Raw genomic sequence first — 8,133 nt, 5'->3', positions numbered from 1 at the left:
AATTCTGAGTAGAATGATATAAAAATATTCAAAATTGCATATAAGATGTTAGCCTTTTCCCTTCCAACGTTTTTACCACAAAAAAATTATTAAAATTTATTTTTTGAACCGATAACGTAAAAAAATACATCAAAGCATATTTAGATAGGAAATTTAATTCTGAGTTCAATGATATAAAAATTTATAAAATTAAACTTAAGATGTTAGCCTTTTCCCTTCGAACGTTTTCGCGACAAAAATGTTATTTTTTGAACCGGAAACGTAAAAAAATACATCTAAGCATAATTGGATAGGAAATTTAATTCTGAGTAGAATGATATAAAAATATTCAAAATTGCATATAAGATGTTAGCCTTTTCCCTTCCAACGTTTTTACCACAAAAAAATTTTTAAAGTTTATTTTTTGAACCGATAACGTAAAAAAATACATCAAAGCATATTTAGATAGGAAATTTAATTCTGAGTTCAATGATATAAAAATTTATAAAATTAAACTTAAGATGTTAGCCTTTTCCCTTCGAACGTTTTCGCGACAAAAATGTTATTTTTTGAACCGGAAACGTAAAAAAATACATCTAAGCATAATTGGATAGGAAATTTAATTCTGAGTAGAATGATATAAAAATATTCAAAATTGCATATAAGATGTTAGCCTTTTCCCTTCCAACGTTTTTACCACAAAAAAATTTTTTAAAGTTTATTTTTTGAACCGATAACGTAAAAAAATACATCAAAGCATATTTAGATAGGAAATTTAATTCTGAGTTCAATGATATAAAAATTTATAAAATTAAACTTAAGATGTTAGCCTTTTCCCTTCGAACGTTTTCGCGACAAAAATGTTATTTTTTGAACTGGAAACGTAAAAAAATACATCTAAGCATAATTGGATAGGAAATTTAATTCTGAGTAGAATGATATAAAAATATTCAAAATTGCATATAAGATGTTAGCCTTTTCCCTTCCAACGTTTTTACCACAAAAAAATTATTAAAGTTTATTTTTTGAACCGATAACGTAAAAAAATACATCAAAGCATATTTAGATAGGAAATTTAATTCTGAGTTCAATGATATAAAAATTTATAAAATTAAACTTAAGATGTTAGCCTTTTCCCTTCGAACGTTTTCGCGACAAAAATGTTATTTTTTGAACCGGAAACGTAAAAAAATACATCTAAGCATAATTGGATAGGAAATTTAATTCTGAGTAGAATGATATAAAAATATTCAAAATTGCATATAAGATGTTAGCCTTTTCCCTTCCAACGTTTTTACCACAAAAAAATTATTAAAGTTTATTTTTTGAACCGATAACGTAAAAAAATACATCAAAGCATATTTAGATAGGAAATTTAATTCTGAGTTCAATGATATAAAAATTTATAAAATTAAACTTAAGATGTTAGCCTTTTCCCTTCGAACGTTTTCGCGACAAAAATGTTATTTTTTGAACCGGAAACGTAAAAAAATACATCTAAGCATAATTGGATAGGAAATTTAATTCTGAGTAGAATGATATAAAAATATTCAAAATTGCATATAAGATGTTAGCCTTTTCCCTTCCAACGTTTTTACCACAAAAAAATTTTTAAAATTTATTTTTTGAACCGATAACGTAAAAAATTACATCAAAGCATATTTAGATAGGAAATTTAATTCTGAGTTCAATGATATAAAAATTTATAAAATTAAACTTAAGATGTTAGCCTTTTCCCTTCGAACGTTTTCGCGACAAAAATGTTATTTTTTGAACCGGAAACGTAAAAAAATACATCTAAGCATAATTGGATAGGAAATTTAATTCTGAGTAGAATGATATAAAAATATTCAAAATTGCATATAAGATGTTAGCCTTTTCCCTTCCAACGTTTTTACCACAAAAAAATTTTTTAAATTTATTTTTTGAACCAATAACGTAAAAAAATACATCAAAGCATATTTAGATAGGAAATTTAATTCTGAGTTCAATGATATAAAAATTTATAAAATTAAACTTAAGATGTTAGCCTTTTCCCTTCGAACGTTTTCGCGACAAAAATGTTATTTTTTGAACCGGAAACGTAAAAAAATACATCTAAGCATAATTGGATAGGAAATTTAATTCTGAGTAGAATGATATAAAAATATTCAAAATTGCATATAAGATGTTAGCCTTTTCCCTTCCAACGTTTTTACCACAAAAAAATTATTAAAGTTTATTTTTTGAACCGATAACGTAAAAAAATACATCAAAGCATATTTAGATAGGAAATTTAATTCTGAGTTCAATGATATAAAAATTTATAAAATTAAACTTAAGATGTTAGCCTTTTCCCTTCGAACGTTTTCGCGACAAAAATGTTATTTTTTGAACCGGAAACGTAAAAAAATACATCTAAGCATAATTGGATAGGAAATTTAATTCTGAGTAGAATGATATAAAAATATTCAAAATTGCATATAAGATGTTAGCCTTTTCCCTTCCAACGTTTTTACCACAAAAAAATTTTTAAAGTTTATTTTTTGAACCGATAACGTAAAAAAATACATCAAAGCATATTTAGATAGGAAATTTAATTCTGAGTTCAATGATATAAAAATTTATAAAATTAAACTTAAGATGTTAGCCTTTTCCCTTCGAACGTTTTCGCGACAAAAATGTTATTTTTTGAACCGGAAACGTAAAAAAATACATCTAAGCATAATTGGATAGGAAATTTAATTCTGAGTAGAATGATATAAAAATATTCAAAATTGCATATAAGATGTTAGCCTTTTCCCTTCCAACGTTTTTACCACAAAAAAATTTTTTAAATTTATTTTTTGAACCAATAACGTAAAAAAATACATCAAAGCATATTTAGATAGGAAATTTAATTCTGAGTTCAATGATATAAAAATTTATAAAATTAAACTTAAGATGTTAGCCTTTTCCCTTCGAACGTTTTCGCGACAAAAATGTTATTTTTTGAACTGGAAACGTAAAAAAATACATCTAAGCATAATTGGATAGGAAATTTAATTCTGAGTAGAATGATATAAAAATATTCAAAATTGCATATAAGATGTTAGCCTTTTCCCTTCCAACGTTTTTACCACAAAAAAATTATTAAAGTTTATTTTTTGAACCGATAACGTAAAAAAATACATCAAAGCATATTTAGATAGGAAATTTAATTCTGAGTTCAATGATATAAAAATTTATAAAATTAAACTTAAGATGTTAGCCTTTTCCCTTCGAACGTTTTCGCGACAAAAATGTTATTTTTTGAACCGGAAACGTAAAAAAATACATCTAAGCATAATTGGATAGGAAATTTAATTCTGAGTAGAATGATATAAAAATATTCAAAATTGCATATAAGATGTTAGCCTTTTCCCTTCCAACGTTTTTACCACAAAAAAATTTATTAAAGTTTATTTTTTGAACCGATAACGTAAAAAAATACATCAAAGCATATTTAGATAGGAAATTTAATTCTGAGTTCAATGATATAAAAATTTATAAAATTAAACTTAAGATGTTAGCCTTTTCCCTTCGAACGTTTTCGCGACAAAAATGTTATTTTTTGAACCGGAAACGTAAAAAAATACATCTAAGCATAATTGGATAGGAAATTTAATTCTGAGTAGAATGATATAAAAATATTCAAAATTGCATATAAGATGTTAGCCTTTTCCCTTCCAACGTTTTTACCACAAAAAAATTTTTAAAATTTATTTTTTGAACCGATAACGTAAAAAAATACATCAAAGCATATTTAGATAGGAAATTTAATTCTGAGTTCAATGATATAAAAATTTATAAAATTAAACTTAAGATGTTAGCCTTTTCCCTTCGAACGTTTTCGCGACAAAAATGTTATTTTTTGAACCGGAAACGTAAAAAAATACATCTAAGCATAATTGGATAGGAAATTTAATTCTGAGTAGAATGATATAAAAATATTCAAAATTGCATATAAGATGTTAGCCTTTTCCCTTCCAACGTTTTTACCACAAAAAAATTTTTTAAATTTATTTTTTGAACCAATAACGTAAAAAAATACATCAAAGCATATTTAGATAGGAAATTTAATTCTGAGTTCAATGATATAAAAATTTATAAAATTAAACTTAAGATGTTAGCCTTTTCCCTTCGAACGTTTTCGCGACAAAAATGTTATTTTTTGAACCGGAAACGTAAAAAAATACATATAAGCATAATTGGATAGGAAATTTAATTCTGAGTAGAATGATATAAAAATATTCAAAATTGCATATAAGATGTTAGCCTTTTCCCTTCCAACGTTTTTACCACAAAAAAATTATTAAAGTTTATTTTTTGAACCGATAACGTAAAAAAATACATCAAAGCATATTTAGATAGGAAATTTAATTCTGAGTTCAATGATATAAAAATTTATAAAATTAAACTTAAGATGTTAGCCTTTTCCCTTCGAACGTTTTCGCGACAAAAATGTTATTTTTTGAACCGGAAACGTAAAAAAATACATCTAAGCATAATTGGATAGGAAATTTAATTCTGAGTAGAATGATATAAAAATATTCAAAATTGCATATAAGATGTTAGCCTTTTCCCTTCCAACGTTTTTACCACAAAAAAATTTTTAAAATTTATTTTTTGAACCGATAACGTAAAAAATTACATCAAAGCATATTTAGATAGGAAATTTAATTCTGAGTTCAATGATATAAAAATTTATAAAATTAAACTTAAGATGTTAGCCTTTTCCCTTCGAACGTTTTCGCGACAAAAATGTTATTTTTTGAACCGGAAACGTAAAAAATTACATCTAAGCATAATTAGATAGGAAATTTAATTCTGAGTAGAATGATATAAAAATATTCAAAATTGGATATAAGATGTTAGCCTTTTCCCTTCCAACGTTTTTACCACAAAAAAATTATTAAAATTTATTTTTTGAACCGATAACTTAAAAAAATACATCAAAGCATATTTAGATAGGAAATTCAATTCTGAGTTCAATGATATAAAAATTTATAAAATTAAACTTAAGATGTAAGCCTTTTCCCTTCGAACGTTTTCTCGACAAAAATTTTATTTTTTGAACCGGAAACGTAAAAAAATACATCTAAGCATAATTGGATAGGAAATTTAATTCTGAGTAGAATGATATAAAAATATTCAAAATTGCATATAAGATGTTAACCTTTTCCCTAATCCAGTACTCACAATATCGTTATACTTACTATCAATTTAGTTTTGAAAAAAAACTTAAATAGAATATACATATAATTTTAAAAATTCCATTATTTTAAAATAACCAAATATAATTTAATTAAATAAATTAAAAATTAATGAAATTAAATAAAATTATAATCGCAATTTATTTCAAAGAATTAATAAAAAAATTGAAATATTATAATCCATTTTTTTAAAATAACCAAATATAATTTAATTAAAAATAAAAATTAAATAAAAATAAAAATAAAAATAAAAATAAAACCGCAATTTATTTCAAAGAATTAATAAAAAAATTGAAAAGATCTTAAAATTTTCATTTTTTTAATATATTATAATGTAATATTATTATAATATTTTTCTCGTAAAAAAAGCAATAAATCAATCAAATTACACATTAATCATTTTCTTTGTTATTTTTATTTTCAATATTATTTTTTAGCCTTTCGTATCATGCAGCCTTTCGACTTATAGGCCTACCCAACATGATATGATTTAATATTTTTTATTTATATTATTATATTTTGAAATGAAAATAAATTTATTTATTTGATGTTATTTTAATAAAAAAAATAATATGCTGCTATATTGTAAAATTGTAATATTCTTTTTAATATAATTTATTAGTGATTTTCACAATCTTCTTTATAAATACATCTTTTATTGAGGAATTATATTGTAAATTTTATTAGATAAATATCTTTTAGGTGAAATCTTTTATAATTTTTTTATCATTTTTTTTAAATTATCTTTTTTATTAAATGAGGTGGATTTTATGAAACTTTTTTGATGATTTTATATGATCTTTTTAAGGATAATATTTTAATGTGACAATTGTCATAATCGTTATTTTATAAGTTTTTTGAATTTTTTTGAAGAAAATAGGTTAAAATAAGTATTAATAACATGTGTAAATATAAATTTAGTGAAGATGTACCAAATAAAAGTGACAATTGTCATAATCGTTATTTTTAAAGTTTTTTGAATTTTTTTGACGACAATATGTTAAAATAAGTATTAATAACATGTTTAAATAAAAATTTAGTGAAGATGTACCATAGAAAATTGACAATTGTCATAATCGTTATTTTTAAAGTTTTTTGAATTTTTTTGAAGAAAATATGTTAAAATAAGTATTAAAAACATGTTTAAATAAAAATTTAGTGAAGATGTACCATAGAAAAGTGACAATTATCATAATCGTTATTTTATAAGTTTTTGGAATTTTTTTGAAGAAAATATGTTAAAATAAGTATTAAAAACATGTTTAAATAAAAATTTAGTGAAGATGTACCATAGAAAAGTGACAATTGTCATAATCGTTATTTTATAAGTTTTTTGAATTTTTTTGAAGAAAATATGTTAAAATAAGTATTGATAACATGTTTAAATAAAATTATGTTAAGATGTACCATAGAAAATTGACATTGTCATAATGGTTATTTTTAAAGTTTTTTGAATTTTTTTGACGAAAATATGTTAAAATAAGTATTAATAACATGTGTAAGTATAAATTTAGTGAAGACAATGAAAAGTGACAATTGTCATATTCGTTATTTTTTAAATTTTTTGAATTTTTTTGACGAAAATATGTTAAAATAAGTATTAATAACATGTGTAAATATAAATTTAGTGAAGATGTACCAATGAAAAGTGATAATTGTCATAATCGTTATTCTTAAAGTTTTTTGAATTTTTTTGACGAAAATATTTTAAAATATGTATATATAACATGTTTAAATAAAAATTTAATGAAGATGTACTCTAGATAAGCGACAATTGTCATAATCATTATTTTTTAAGTTTTTTTATTTTTGTTGACGAAAATATGTTAAAATGAGTAATAATAACATGTTTAAATAAAAATTTAGTGAAGTTGTACTATAGAAAAGTGACAATTGTCATAATCGTTATTTTTAAAATTTCTTTGATGTAAATGGGTAAAAATATAGATTGTAAAATTAAAATTGCCTGAGTATATGCCATAGAAAAACATATGGTAATAATAGGTTCTTCCCCAAAAACAGGACCAAATTGGCATTTTATTACATTTGTTCATCGGGTCAGAAATTAATATGCAAAATTTATATCATAATATCTAATCCTAAGTTAGAAATTATTATTTTTTTACCAATTTTCACCAGACAATCTTGTTTAAAATTTGGGTAAACTTTTTTTTCTATTTTAAAATCAATATCGATGCAAGTTAACTATTTTTGTCAAAAAAAATCAAAAAACTTTAAAAATAACGATTATGACAATTGTCGCTTATCTAGAGTACATCTTCACTAAATTTTTATTTAAACATGTTATCAAAACTTATTTTAAAATATCTTTGTCAATAAAATTCAAAAAACTTTAAAAATAACGATTATGACAAGTGTCACTTTTCATTGGTACATCTTCACTAAATTTATATTTACACATGTTATTAATACTTATTTTAACATATTTTCGTCAAAAAAATTCAAAAAATTAAAAATAACAATTATGACAATTGTCACTTTTCTATGGCACATCTTCACTAAATTTTAATTTAAACATGTTTTTAATATTTATTTTAACATATTTTCTTCAAAAAAATTCAAAAAATTTTAAAAATAACAATTATGACAAATGTCACCTTTCATTGGTACTTCTTCACTAAATTTATATTTACACATGTTATTAATACTTATTTTAACATATTTTCTTCAAAAAAATTCAAAAAACTTTAAAATTAACGATTATGACAAATGTCACTTTTCATTGGTACATCTTCACTAAATTTATATTTACACATGTTATTAATACTTATTTTAACATATTTTCGTCAAAAAAATTCAAAAAACTTTAAAAATAACGATTATGACAATTGTCATTTTTCATTGGTACATCTTCACTAAATTTATATTTAGACATAATATTAATACTTATTTTAACATATTTTCGTCAAAAAAATTCAAA

This window comes from Gordionus sp. m RMFG-2023, chromosome 1 (genome assembly GCF_954871325.1).
Source record: "Gordionus sp. m RMFG-2023 chromosome 1, tfGorSpeb1-WG-v2, whole genome shotgun sequence".
NCBI lineage: Eukaryota > Metazoa > Nematomorpha > Gordioida > Chordodea > Parachordodidae > Gordionus > Gordionus sp. m RMFG-2023.
Note: the sequence above shows the minus strand (reverse complement) of the source record.